This window comes from Sturnus vulgaris, chromosome 1 (assembly GCF_052056855.1).
Source record: "Sturnus vulgaris isolate bStuVul1 chromosome 1, bStuVul1.hap1, whole genome shotgun sequence".
In the NCBI taxonomy this organism is placed as follows: domain Eukaryota; kingdom Metazoa; phylum Chordata; class Aves; order Passeriformes; family Sturnidae; genus Sturnus; species Sturnus vulgaris.
In genome coordinates this window covers 71,817,663-71,832,148 of record NC_142243.1, presented here as the reverse complement: position 1 = coordinate 71,832,148, position 14,486 = coordinate 71,817,663, and positions in this window count along the sequence as shown.

Genomic DNA, 14,486 nt, shown 5'->3' with positions numbered 1-14,486 from the left:
TGTACCAAAAGGAAAGGGGACAAGTAAGAAAGAAAAATAAGATAGCACAATTGAAATCCTTAAAGTGAAGGTGCAGAGTGTGTAGAGTCATTGATCAGTGTCTACTACACTCTCAGCCATGCCTGCCTTTGGGGTGCCAGTGCACCATAACAGCACCTTCAGACTTGGGCCAGCTCTTCACTGATGCTTTTTGCTACATCACAATTATGTTAGCCAGGGCCATGAAGACACTTAAGCTCCCAGACCAACACAGCAGCTCTTACAAAAGCCTGCAGTGGGTGATTCCTTCTGGGAGTTTGCCTTGTGTTTGAAGGGTGATAAAGGCAGAAGACACAGAGATTCATGTAGGAAGGCAGCTAAGAGCAAGCATATCAAAACTGTAGCTTGTTAGGAGTGGTTTTTCTTCCAGGGTAGCTGTACCTTCACATCACCAAGTGGCTCCCAAGCTATTGGATCTGGCAGGGTCCAGCAGGCTGCACCAGACAAGGAGACTGAACTGCTTGTGCCTTGGATGAGGCTGTGATGCCCACTGCCTCGTGCTTGTACGTTTTTGGGTAGTTTGCAACACCTTGTCTGAGAGGAAAAGCTGCAGAGCTCTTCCAGGCTTTGTCAGTGGCAAGAGCCACAAGCTGAATGCAGGAAATAGCTCAATGAGCACGGGTGTAGGAACAGCTTCAGAGTTCAGGGCTATGAGGGAGTTTTGGTACAGACTATTTACAGGCCAGTTTGGTAGCTGTCATAATTTGTGGGAGAGGTGAGTGTGAAGGAGTGGTTTAAAGGAGGACGGATGTATAGAGTAACACCTGGAATTCCTCTCATTTGTAAGAGGAGGATGAGCAACTTTTGTGGGCAGGAGATGGACAGCAGGGGATGTAGTGTTTCCATTTCAAAAGGAGGATTCCTCCCCATCCCTCTTGCAAGTTACAGTGAAACCCTGCCCAACGCTATGGGCCAAATTTTATTTTCAGTTACACCCATGCAACCTTACTGAAGTCAGCAATTGTCTGTTTTGCAACCCTGGCCTGATGCAATAACTTGAAGGTTACGTATCTTAGGGCTTCAAGATGTGCTTGCATTCCCAGCACAGGTGGCAGAGAACAGTGCTGGACATGAAATTGCTGCTGCTCGAGTAATTGCTAAAGAATAACTGAGGTCAGTAGCCTTGCATGGATGTTCTTGACTGCATAGGGCTGGGAATACTAATGTGGCATCTGGGAGTTCACTGGGACCCAGGAGAGACCGACCCATCTCTCCTCCCAGCCAGAATGCCACTTTCCCACATCAGACACTCCCTTCAGTAATTATACCCTTTTTAGACTCACCCTTTAGCAATTACTCGTCTAAGCCCTGCCTCAAACTGACATCATTGGAAAGTCCAATAAAAATATGGCAAGCTTTTAAACCATCCCAGGAAAGCAGAATGCTGTATTATTAGCAGCATTTCAATGCAGCTGTTTGATGATGATTTTCTTAACCTTATCTCTTAACAGGAAGAGTTTGAGTTCCCTCCCAGCAAACAGCCTGAAGGGTCAGCAAAGGCTCTGCCTCATCCTCAGTGACGTACTGGCCTGAAAGAGCTCCCTGTCAGCTCCTTTCTTTTACTTCTTTTTAACTTATCTTCACAGTAATGAACACATTCTTCTTGAAGGCCCAATCTTAAGCTTCTCAAAACATTGTCCATCACTAAGTCAGTAGATGTTTTGATTCTTGTTTTTCAAAATACTTCTATATTCTTTCTTTCAAATTTTTGAAGTTTTATTTTCAAATTGACCACTTCTTTGAAAACATAAAGGCATAATCAGAATTTGAACTTGCTCTGGGAGAGAGCAAGCAACAGTAATTTGCTTTATTTTTAAAATCAATTTTCTTTGGAGGAGGAGGGTGATAAAATTTCAAATTATTCCATGAATTGGATACTCTATAAGGACACAGGAAGTTATCATTATTTTTGTTACAGCTGAAGCTGAAGACTTGAACTTGAATCAGAGCAAAGAATTGAGAGTTTTGGATTTTTTTTCCATTATGATCCTGTCTGAACTGGCATATGGCTCATCCTAATGACATCAGAGTTTTTTGGGGTTTGTTTTTTTAATTCTTGGTTTGCATGGGAACAGTACTCTAGAAAAGAATTTTTCAAACACATAATAAGAAAGGAAACTACGTGCTTTAAAAAGTCAAGGAAGCTAATTGGAAAATTTAGCAGGAAACTATTCCTGCTGTGTAGCACCTGATGATGGAAGCATGAGGCTTTGCAATTGTAAACAGATTTTCTTTCCACCCTGCTTGGCAATCGTCTTCATTTTTTGGGTGTAACCCTTTCATGTACGCAGCTGCACTCCCCATTCCCACAGCGAGGCACGCCGGGTAAACCCTTTGATCTGTCCTTCCAGCCTTTGCTTGCTTGCATTGTGTTTATTACAACTTTTTCAACTCCTCCAGAGCAGGGCGTGATGGATGATCCTTGAGGATCTGCCCTCTAGATCTCTGTGATTGTACTGAGTGGATGGTTTCTCCCTGACAGGTGCAGGCATGCTGATTTAAAACCAAAACAAAACAAAAATCTTTTTAGTAAAGCGAAACCTACGTGGTGTTAACTCCTTCCTCTGCTGTCGTGCTCAGGGCAGGGGAGCAGAGGCTTTGCTGGGCTTCCATTTCTGCCTCTGGCACCATCACCCCTCTGAATGGCAAATGCCTCGCCCAGTACTGGCTCTTGTCATTTGGTGCCAGCTGTGGCTGCTCCTCCAGGAGTGGGATGCACCAACCCCTGTTCCAGCTCTCTGTCTCTGGGCAATGTGCTTTTGCTTTTCCTTTCTTCTCTGCACGTTGTTTTGCCTTGTTTTTTCTGTGGTCCTGACCCACTGGCCATGGGAGCCGAGGGGCTTCTCCAGCAGCTTGCAGCAGGCTCGAGGGAGGGGTTAGGTCACATCCAATACTCATGGCACAGTGAAGCCCCTGTTACCAAAAACCTCCATACTCTGCCCTGATAGATGCCTCAGACTGTTCAAAAAGGTACTGCTTGTCTTTCCAGCAGCTTCCCTGCCTCTGAACTACAGTGGCATTTGCAATTGTTCATCATGTTTGCAAAACACCAGAAGTTGAAACAATTGTCCAATTCTTTTTTTCCACCCCCTCTGAATTATATACTTTAAAAACTAGTTGCAGACCTCAGGCTCTTCGCAAATCATTAGTGTCTCTTCTCAATGGTTTGGAGGTTTTAGCATGACTGTGATCAGCCAGAGCAGGAGCTCCTGAAAGATGTGAAACATCTCCATTCCCTACTTTTAATATTAAAGAAACTTTTAAATTTCTGAGATGCTACACATGTAGTCTTATCATGTCCAGGGAAATGCAAGAGGCACACAGGATACTTTGAGACCAAGGAGACCTAAGCAGCTTTCCCGTAAGTTCTGTGCAGGGGTATTGGCAAAACTGTAGCTGTCTGCTGTAAGAGAACATGGAGCCATTTTCTGCATGTGCAATTTGTGAAGCAATATCAAGAAGCACATTTAAAAAATATTTGTGTTATCTTGAATGTTTATGCAATTTGGAGTGAGGTGCTTTCTGTGTTTTTGGGTGGGCATGCATCACTTCAAGCTGATCCTTTCAAAAACCATATTGTGAATTTTTCTTTCATAAAAAATAAGTTGCATCCCCAGTCCACCATCTGATGCCTGAGGAGTTTGGATTGAATGGTACATTGAAAGAAGATGATATACAAAGAACATGCGTCAGCTCAGCTACTTTTTAATCTGTTCCATGATTTGTCCACACTCAGCAGCTTTTTTTTTGGCTGCAACAGAAAGCCGAGGCTGTGCTTCAGGCAAAGGCGTCACCCAAGCTACCTTAGTTGATGAAACTAAAGTTGCTTCCTGAGCATTACTGTCCTGTACATTGCTGGATGAGTTGGCTCTGCATCTGTGGCCAATTTGGATATCTGCAAGTGATTTACTGTGCTCTGAAATGCAGCTGCTTCATGTACTGATATTCGTGCATCTGATCTGGGACCACCACTGGGAGTCGTCCTTGCTGAAAGTGAGGGAGAGATTAAAGCCAGCTGAAGAAAAAAGGGATTATTTTTATGGTCGTTCTGGATAGTGTTTTTCCATTAATTCTTTTCATCAAAGATGGAAAACTCTAATTCTCTGAAACATCTAAGCACTGTTCTTTTTCTGGTGGTTTCCTTTTGGTGATGAATTACTGGGAGATGGTATGAAGACATGCAGAGGGCTGCCTTTTCTGAAGCCTGTGCAAGAGATTTCAAAATAGGAATAAAAAAACCCCAAAATTTTGTGAGTACTCAGGCCTGAATTAGCAGGGCAAACTCATTTGGATGCAGTCCTTCAAGGCCTTGCAAATGGGGAAACCCTACAGGGACGAGCTGAGAAACAGCAAGAATCCCATCTCCCTTTTCTCTTATTTTCTCACAGTTTTCTGAGATACACTGACTACCTCTCAGAAAGGTTTAGTTATCATGTTTGTTGGCAGCAGAGTGTCTGTCATGTAGGTACATGTGAAAGCATTTGGCATGAATATTACCCATATTCTCTGAAGTGTGACTTAACTAGTACTTGGATAGCAATACTAGATACAGTCCATAACCAGTGCCACAAAAAAAGTATGGCCTGCCAAGTATGAGTGTGAGTATTAATGCAGGGATTAATACAAATTTTTGTTATTCAGAGAGGTACTGACTTTGTCTGTGCTGATTTGAAATTAAGTACGAAAAAACTATGATCTAAGAGGTTCTTTGACGAAAAATGTCAATACAAAACGAGGTCAGAAAATACCATGTTTCTCAATTTTAATGAAAACAGATGTTATTTTTCCAACTTTCAAGTCTCTGTAAGAAAAACCCCAACAACTATTTTTCATCTCTTTCAGTGAAAATTATTCTGTGCAAAAATTTGCCATAAATGTTGTTCTTCCAACCACAATTCATTAATGCAAACCTCATTAATCTACTATGTAGGACATATCCAGCTCTGACTATTTAGACCATTAAGAAAAAAAATCCCTTTTGATATTTTTTCTGGCTGAGAAGTGAAGAAAATACAAATAATGTTAACATATTTACAAAATCCAGCAGTGCTGGCACAAATATGGAAGTGTCCTAAAAGAGAAAAACATATGCAAATATGTAGCACTTAGCGTGAGAGTGTTAACATTTTGGAAAGAAAGTAAGAGACTTATTTTTTAGTTACTTCCATTCTAAGTTAGCACACAAAATGATATTTCTGGCCTGATTATGACTCTTTGTGGGCATGCACTTAACCCTGAGATGTGTGTTTGCAAACTCTCAAGTAGCAGGGAGGGAGGTGCATGAAATAGGTTCATGTCTCCTGCCTATTTTTTGGGTATGAATGTGTATTGGACCTTTTCTAAATCTGATGATGTCAGAAGAGCCTGTATTCCACACATGGGCATTGTGCAGTCGCTGAGAAGATGAGCATTCCTCAAGCAAGCGTGGAAGCAAATGTCATCCACAGTTCTGTGTCTGGTAGAAAAGGCAGCTTTCTGCTGGAAGAGGCTGTGCTGCAGGATGCCTGGTACCCTTCTGCTTGGCTGGCTGGTTGTTCACTCTCTGGGGAAGGGATGGGACAGGGAAATCAGTTAATAATGATGATGATGATGATGATGATTGATTGGTCTGGACTTCATTTCAGTCACAGGGAAGCAATGCTCACCAGCCTCAAATGCAGCACCAGCAAATGTGTCAGGCATTCAAACCACTGGGGAAATGGAGCCTCCAGGAGCAACAATGAGGGTGTCTGTGGAAAGCTTCACTGAACAGGGAGATGATGTACATATGTGCTTACTGAAATCAGCATTTGTGTGGAGTATAAATCCTAATTTTTATAGGTACTCTGGTGGATCCGTTGCCCTACGTGTCCATTACACCCATAAATACCCATATGGTGTAATTACTGGAAAAGCAAAGTCAGTTACTGGAAGATTACTACCATGGTAATTAAAGAGTTATAGAAAAACAAGGAGCTTTCACCAATTACTGGGAGAGATGTCATCCCTGGGGGAAGGCAAAGTGAATGCAGAAGTATGGCCATGGAGGGATGTCATCAGTGGGGTGAGAAAATCTGCAGGCAATTCTGGTGGATGGATGGATGGATGGATGGATGGATGGCTGCTAGAGGCTTCCACCAAAACCTGTGACAGTAAGAAGTGAGGGAGGCACCGTACCTCACTCCTGCCTGTGTTCTTTCATGAGGCCCTGTGTAGCCACAGCAGCCCATTTTGCTCCATATCAGTGGCAAGAGAAGAGCAGATAGGAAGAGCAGGACTTGCTCCTCTATTCACAAATTTTATAGTACTACTTCCAGCATTGTAGAAAGCTTTAAGCAAGTTTGGAGTGCCCTTTGTGATGTAGGAGCCTCTTTCCAGAAGAGGACAGAAGCTTAGTAGGTGTGTGATAAGCAAAACTTGGTGGGAGGAAGAAACATTATCACTATCCCATGTCGTTATGTGAGATCTCACTGCTGTTCATCTGGGGCTGGGTGGCAGCTGGGCACACAGAGAGGGATTACTCAGCATCTTCCCCAGCCAGATAAGAAGGTTTTCAAACAAAGAAATGGATGAAATGAATCATCAAATTCAGCAGGCACAAGCATCTGCTAGAAACTGTCCCTTGCCTTTTTGTTCCATTTGGGAAAAAGGAGGTAAGAGTAGGACGGGGCTCACAGAAGCAACGTCCTGAAGGATTGGTTTTACACACAGCCATGGGGGTGAGTCACAATCTGGGGCGTTGCAGCAAAAAGGACTGGACTCTCCTGACATCACCTGGAGACACTATTCTTCCCCATCCATTCCCAAAATGGAAGATACTGCTGCTTTTGTTTGGGCCAGCCAAGAGTGTAGCAGGTCAAGACTAGTTGTAAAAGAATGTGTTCATCCATACCAAAATGTAACATTCTAATGAAAATATTCTTGTAGCAGAAACTTACCTGTCCAGCTTAACTAGGAAAATCTTATTGAGCATTGCAGTGACGGATTTTCCCTCCTTCCCTCTTTTATCTGTTGTGTCACCTGTAATATTTGAAGGCAAGGGACAATGTCTAGCTTGGCTGAGATCCTTCTGTGATATAAAAAGTATTATTCGGTGCCCACTATCAGTATTGTTTGCTTGGATTATATTGTCTTTTCATGCTGAATACACAGTACATTAAAAAGCACACAGTAATAAAAAATAACAAATAGTGGAACTGTAAATGTATTTTGGCCCACTCTTCAGCTGCTGTAAATTATTCTGTATGCACTGAAAATCCTGATAAAGTACTGCCTTTTTACATGGCATAACAAAATATATGTTTAAGCAGGCTTAGGAAGAGACATTAATAAATTTAAAACCATGTGACAGGCAGTTCAATAAAGTGGCTTCAAATACAAAGCTTTTGACAGAGGTATTCAGCAGGATGAGTTTATGAGCTCTCTGTGCTGATTATTGCATGTGCTTTTTGAGTCAGAAAACCAGAACTTGTCTGAGAACCATGTTGAAGGATGACATTTGGTATTGGCAGGAGGCAGCAACATTAAATGTCATTAAACGCTACACACCAACCGTGTTGCTTCACATAGAACTCCTTGGCATTGGTTACAAGGCACGAATTGGGCACTGAGTCCTTCCCTGAGCTTCTTACCTTTTTTTCCTTGGCCTGGTATGCTAATGAAAGCCCTGGCTCTGCTCTTTCATCTTGTCCCACATTTTCCATTGTTGATGTGGAAAAGGAGTGAGGGAGGGGGCCTGGACTGGAGAAGGAGAGATAAAGCAAGTTTGTTTTTGGCTGAGTCAGAGGACAGTCAGATGAAGAGTTTTCTTTGTAACTTAATAGCTGCATTAATCACTGGAACTGCAGCTACTCCCACTGATGGCTGGAGAAGGGCTTCGATTTCCCACAACTTTGCTGATACCAAATGAGTTCTTTGCAAAAGCACTCTTCTAGCAGTTACAATTAGAGTGCTTTAATAGGCATGAAGGATATGTGGAAAGATTTTTAATTATATTGCATTAAATACAGCACAATCTCACAGTAGGAACAATCTCTTTATGTCATTTCAGATTAAGTGAAATTATTTTGTATAGTAGTGATGTAGTAAGAGCATCCCTGGGCAACTGGCTAAGAGAGTGGCTGTTTCTTTAAAGGAAATAAGGTCTGGATTTGGCAGTGCTAGGTTCATGGTTGGACTTCAGCATCTAAGAGGTCTCTTACAACCTAAATGAGTCCGTCATTCTATGATAATGCTAATATTTTATCACACTGCATGTACTGACAAGGGGCTTAGTGAGAGCAATCAGTTTGGTTTGGACTGGGTGAAATCATGGGTTGAACTTGCAGATGTTTTTGACTGTGTTTAAACACACTTGTGTCAGGATAATGTAAATTTCTCCCCCTGTTTTCCTTTATGAAGAAAAGAAGGGAGAGGTGAGATTTCTGTGATGAACAGTTTATCCCAGTGGAAGGAAGTTCAGTACTTTACCCCACTGGGCTTTGGCAAATGCCTGTCTGAAGATTTTTGGGCTCCTAACTTTCATCGGGATACATATCCCTGGTTTTCAAGCAAAGCTCTTCTAAAATAACTGCTTAAGTAAATATAAAACCCAGTGAAAACAAATGGGACTCACTAAAGCATCTCTGAAAAGTTTCCTTTTAAACAGAGAAACAAAAGAGGAACAAAAATGAAAGATTATTCATTTTCTGAATGAAAATAGCACAAGGATGAGGGATAGTGGAGTAAAAGATCAGAACACTTTGAATTATCCTGAAGTCCTATTCTTGTCAACGCTGCCAGCATTAGATCCCCAAGTGCTGAATTGCCCCAGTTTCTTTTTGTTTGGAAGTGCTCAGCCTCTGCCGTGAGCAGGGATAAGTTCAGAGCCTCCAGAATCAGTTCCTTCACTTTCTCCCTGTCGGGTCCCCTGCCAGTGCTTGCACAAGGGGCCAGGTTGCAGCATCAGAGTCTTCCCAGGCTGACCCTCCCTCACCTTTTCTGAAGCTTACCCTCTTCTCCCTGGCACTGCTGACAGTTCCCACCTAAAAAAGCCTCAAGACTTTCCTTTCTGCCTGCCCTGTGTTTGCTGGAGCCGATGCAATGTCTGAATATGCACAGCACACAGGCTCCAGTTTCTATTTGCCTGATTGCCCAGAGCATGTGGGCTTTTATATCGCCCTGTAAAAGTTATAACTTCTCAATCTCCATAAGTCCCACAGATGAATGCAGGCAATCCCACCCGTTCCTAGCACCACAGTCTGGCAGTGCCGGCATTGCTCCTATCCAGCCCCATTGCTGCAGGCTCTGTCTTACACCACCACGGGCTTTTTTGGTTTTTCCACCTCCCTCTCTCTCTCCTTTTTGTTGTTGGCAGCGTGATTGCTAACCTGGGCAGTGATTTTCAATCTGGAAGGCAAGTGAATGTCAGGGAGGAGCTGGAGGGTGTGCAAATAGAGTGGCAGATATTCCTGGCTCACAGGTACAGTACTGCGGCAGAACGGACCTGTAGCTGCCAAGGGAAGTGGGCATTTCCTCGAGTTTGGAAAATGGAAAGCTGACTGGATCCATGCTGCAAAGCACTCCCTCTCCACTGGTGGTTGTCCATGTGGGTTTATTTTCAAACTTTCTTGTGGTCCCTTCTATAATCGTGCTTGCCAGACCTGTAAAAGCAGCACCGCATGCTCTCTGCAGGGCTGGCTGGTAATTACTCAGCCATCAGTGGCAGAACTAAGGCAGGCAGGCAGCCAGGGGGCACGTTCCTACCTGCAACTCTTCCAGGGGCACGTTCCTACCTGCAACTCATCCAGGGGCACGTTCCTACCTGCTACTCAGCATGAAGGATGTTTTATTGATAGGGAGGGTAGAAGCTATCTGCCTCCCACACCCATTGCTTCGTGCTAGGGCAGCTCCATAGCAGCTGTATCAAGGATGGATGTGACAGGCAAATTCTCCCCTCCTGGCCCAGGAAAAGGGCCTGGCCTTTGGAAAGGGCAGGTGCAGTGTGACTGGAAAGAGTCAGTGGGAAATAGTGGGAAATAACTCCTGGGGGAGTCTGGCTGGCATGTTCATGTGTTTTCTCGTAAAGGTGGCTTTACTCTGAGACAAAACTCTTGACGGGTCACTTGAAAGTCTTTCACAACTAAATGTGTGATGAAAATACCTGTGGACAGCCTGTGCTTTAAGGTATAGGCTTGGAATACATGAAAACTTGTATGTGCAACCTGCTTTTCTATTCTTTGCAAGCTCACTCTGTAGGTCTCAAGTATCACCTACCAGAGGATGTGCAAGATTCCTTTCAAAAGATGGATTTCAAGATCACTGGCTGTTTCAGATCACTTCTCATTAATAAAAAAGGAATATGATTCCTTCTGTTTTCTCAAAAAACTGATTATTCTTTGTGCTGTTACAATCATGTGCATCAGAGCATTATCCAAATTTATTTTTCATGAGCAATGTTTCTTTCTGAAGACCTCTGCTGGAGAGAGAGTGCTGGAGCTAGATGAACGGAAAGTCTGGGCAAAATTTGAAGCCTCCATGTTCCTTTTCCCATTGAATGTGCTCACTCAAGCTTTCTTCTTTCCACACTGATGTACTTTCCTAGCCTTGCTGTTCTACATAGGGATAATGCTCAATAGGGTCACTCCAGCAATCACATCCAGCATCACAAAGGAGGTGGGCCAAAGCCAGCAAGGCCAGGACAATATAGACATAAAGGAGATAAACCCACACAATATTTGAAAACAGCCATTTCTGTTATCCAGAGGTTAGCTGCAGTACAGCAAATCCATCCCTTGTGCACAGCTACTGATATCAACAGATTTAAATGCAAGATGTGTTTGGTTAGTGGATGGAATTGAACGTTTCTCTAATCTGGTGGTTTTCAGATTAGCATCCAGGATCACAAGTTGCAGAGGGAGACCACTGTCCTCCTTGGACTTCCCAAGCAAGCTGCAGGAGCCTGGGGAGCAGGGCAGGGGCCTCAGCTCTCCCAGGTGATGCAAGAGGGGGCAGAGGGCCAGATTCTTACCCTCTTCTCATGCCTTTTCTTTAGCTGGAACTCAAACAAGCTTATTGAGGATTGGGATAATTGCATTTTGTATGCTGGGGGGTGGAAGCCTGCCTGTATTTCCCAGTTCTTTAGGACATGTGTGAATACAACAGATACAACAGAAGGGACCATGAATGGAACATGCTGTAAAAATAAGGTACTTGTCTTGATGAGATTGCAGTTTATAAATATAGCAACTCTATAATCCAAAAAGGAGTTTCTGTGCCAAATCTTTCTATGTTAGAAATAAACGTATTTCATCATAAATCAAATATTTCTCCAGGCAGCATGTTTGTACAAACCGACCTTATTTGCCAGTCACTAAAATTAGTCTGCAGCTCTTTTGCACCTCAGGAGATCTTGGTTCTAACGTGCAAAAGTGGAAGAACTAAAAATTCTGCCTGTAATGTGGATGGACACTTATATTTCTTAGTCTAAGTCAAGAGATTTAGATATAAGAATACCTAGCTGGCGTCAGACAATACCTAATCTTCTGTTAAGCCCTCCAAGGTACCATAAGCATGGAGTGTTATTTCACAGAATTAAAATAATTTCCTTTTCTTATACCAATCCTGCTTGTTTCACTTAGAGCTCCTGGAGGCAAAGAGATCATGCTGCAAGAGGACCACTGAGGATTTCTTGGTTTTGGCCATGCCCCATGTTACCCCTCCTCTTTTCAGGAGGTAAGTTTGGCAAGGGCCAGTTTTCCAGTGTGCCAGGTCTCCCTCAGGATATGCTGCCTGGCAGGGCTGCGAGGGGAGGGGAAAGGCACAGCAGCTCTCTGTTGAGGCAGCACCACTTGACTGAAGCACGCCTGAAAAATTCCTAACCACTGCTCTGCTATTAGCTGCAGCAAGATAAAAGGCATATTTTGTGAAAGTAACACATTCCTGTGTTGCACGTGTGAGTCAGGAGATGGACAGCATGCACATGAGTGCTTGCTCTGTTTATTTGAGTTCATCATTTTGCATCTATAGGATCAAATCTTTATTATTTCTGCTTAATAACAGATCTTGAGACCATCCTACCTGGCTGTGAGCCACATAAAGGAGGTGTAATATGCTTTGTTATTTTATTGTGATTTGCTCCTTTGTTGAAAGACATTTTTTCGAGTATGCTATTTTCTGAGGTCAAATGCAAGATTCAGGAGTAGAACTGTGGTAGCTGGGATGATTTAAGAGTTAAAGAGAAAAAAGGTTTGTTTTCGTTTTTTTGACTAAAAATCTTTTGTCAGATCTAGTAATGTGACTGGAAAGATAGACAAGCTTTCCACCTCAGTATCCCTTTGTCATGTCTCTTTTTTTCCCACTTAAGCTTTCCTAGCTGGTCCCATACAAGGTGCCAGTTCTCCCATAGCAGGGCAGGACTCAAGTGCTCTCACACTATTTGCTGATCCAGGGATAAGAGGAAGTCAAACTGTCAGCTTCATAGATTTGTGATCCAAAATGATCCTTTGAAGATGATTTTTCACTCTTGAAGCCCTTAACCACCCAACATATAGCCATCTGAAGTAAAAGTGGAATTGCCTCAAAAATTATGCTTTAACTCAGCCACAAAATGTAGGTCTGATAAAAGATTAGATTTACAAGGTGAGATTGCATAGTTTGCCCTGTGCAAGGGACCAATTATATTATCAAACCAGTTCCTTCTGGCTTTACAATTTCATCTCTCTGAGAAGTAGCCCACTGTTTTAAGCCATGGCTGTATGCAGGATAGAGCATACTTAGAAAATGGTCTCTGTTACATCTCTTTTAGCCATCCTGTGCTGCCATATGCATCTGTTCATTGTGTTTGCTGTTTTCCTGCAACGTAGTGGTTTGCTGACCTTCTGACAGTGTGTGAGTGCATTCACAGATGGGAAGAAGGTGTGGAAAAAATGCCCTTTACCTGAAGCAAACTGAGATTCCTGCAGTTGCAGGGCTGGCAGTCCACAGCTGGATGAATTTCCCTGCTCTCTTGTGCTGGAGGCACAAGCTGCATTTTTGCAGGCTGTGGGAGCCATGGGATCCTGAGTATCTGCAAACCTGCTGGGTATCAAGCAGCAATCAAGTCCACTTTGAGCCCTGTGCCTACCCATGCCTGCATTGCTCCTGAATTTTCACATTGCCTTACAAGGTTTTGCTGCCAAGGCTCACGCTGTACCACAGTTTTACTGAAGTAAATCCTTAACACAGGGCCAAGCTGCCCCCTGCTAAAAAAATTATAACATTCATAGCAAATGTGTATACCAGATGCAGAAATATTGTGTTGCTCTTATCAGCAAGAAGTGACCAGCCCTTTTCTTGCAGGTATTAAAGAGAAAGATAACGTCAGTAGGTCTGGAGAGGTAAGATCTGTAACTCATACACAGAATTTTTTTCTTGAATCTCTAAAAAAAAAAAAACCAACAAAATGTATTCTTTCAACAGAAATCGGTATTTAAAACTTGCAGGAGAAAACCAAAATGGTATTTTTGTAAGTCCTTGCTTTACATCATGGATTACCCTAAGTGCATCCATTGCTGAAGTCAGCCTTCCTTCCTGCCACATGGCCCCTGCACACCCCCCTCTCTCCGGGTTTTCCTGTCTCTCTGCACTGAGTTTGGAGCCTCTTGCATTCACAAGCGATGCCCTTCCTGACCCCTGTCTCTGCATCTGCTCACACATTCCTCCCTTATCTTGCTCTCAGGCTGCTCCAGATTCCCTCCGGACCATAAGCCATACTAGACCACACATGTTTGCAGAGCCCAGCTTGGTGCCTTCTAACAAAACTGGCTTTCATCCTGACACTGAGTCCTATGACCTTCCTCTCTTTTTTCCAAAACCTTTGGTATATGCATGAACTCTTTAAACGGCGGCATCCGAAATGTTTCTCCGTCCATCTCCATATTTGTAAGTCTGCATATGTGATCAATGTTTATATTAGGTAGCTGTTATGTTATTCTGAGTCTGTTCTAGCTGTATTTTACCTAGACTGTGGTGACCTCCAGGCAAAGGCTCTTCTGTGCATATTTATAAATCATTAAATATGCTGTTGATGCTCAAAAAATAAGAACATTATTCAACTTTGAAAGGACTTTGAAATTAATTTTATGTGTGGAAGCAGCTTAAGAAAAATCTGTGGGGTGAGAATTTAGTCAGTAAAGTCAATGGGAATTCTGCCACAGGGTGTTTTTGAGTACAGTCTTACAATTATTGTCCTGTTGCAGGCTTAAGTTATTAGTTTGCTTTGACTTTATTTTTACATAGATAGACATATGTATTTTACATACATAGACTATATTAAGCTCCCTTTCTCTCTTAAATATCACAGATTCAAATGTCTTCTGGCTTTGTAAATTTGTAAAGTTGACTACATTTTGCTTGTTAAAATAAGGTGATCTCAATGAAGCATATTTTTTCCCAAAATGGGTCACACGGGGCAACACCTCCTCTTTTAGGGCGATACCCAGCTCCGGGGA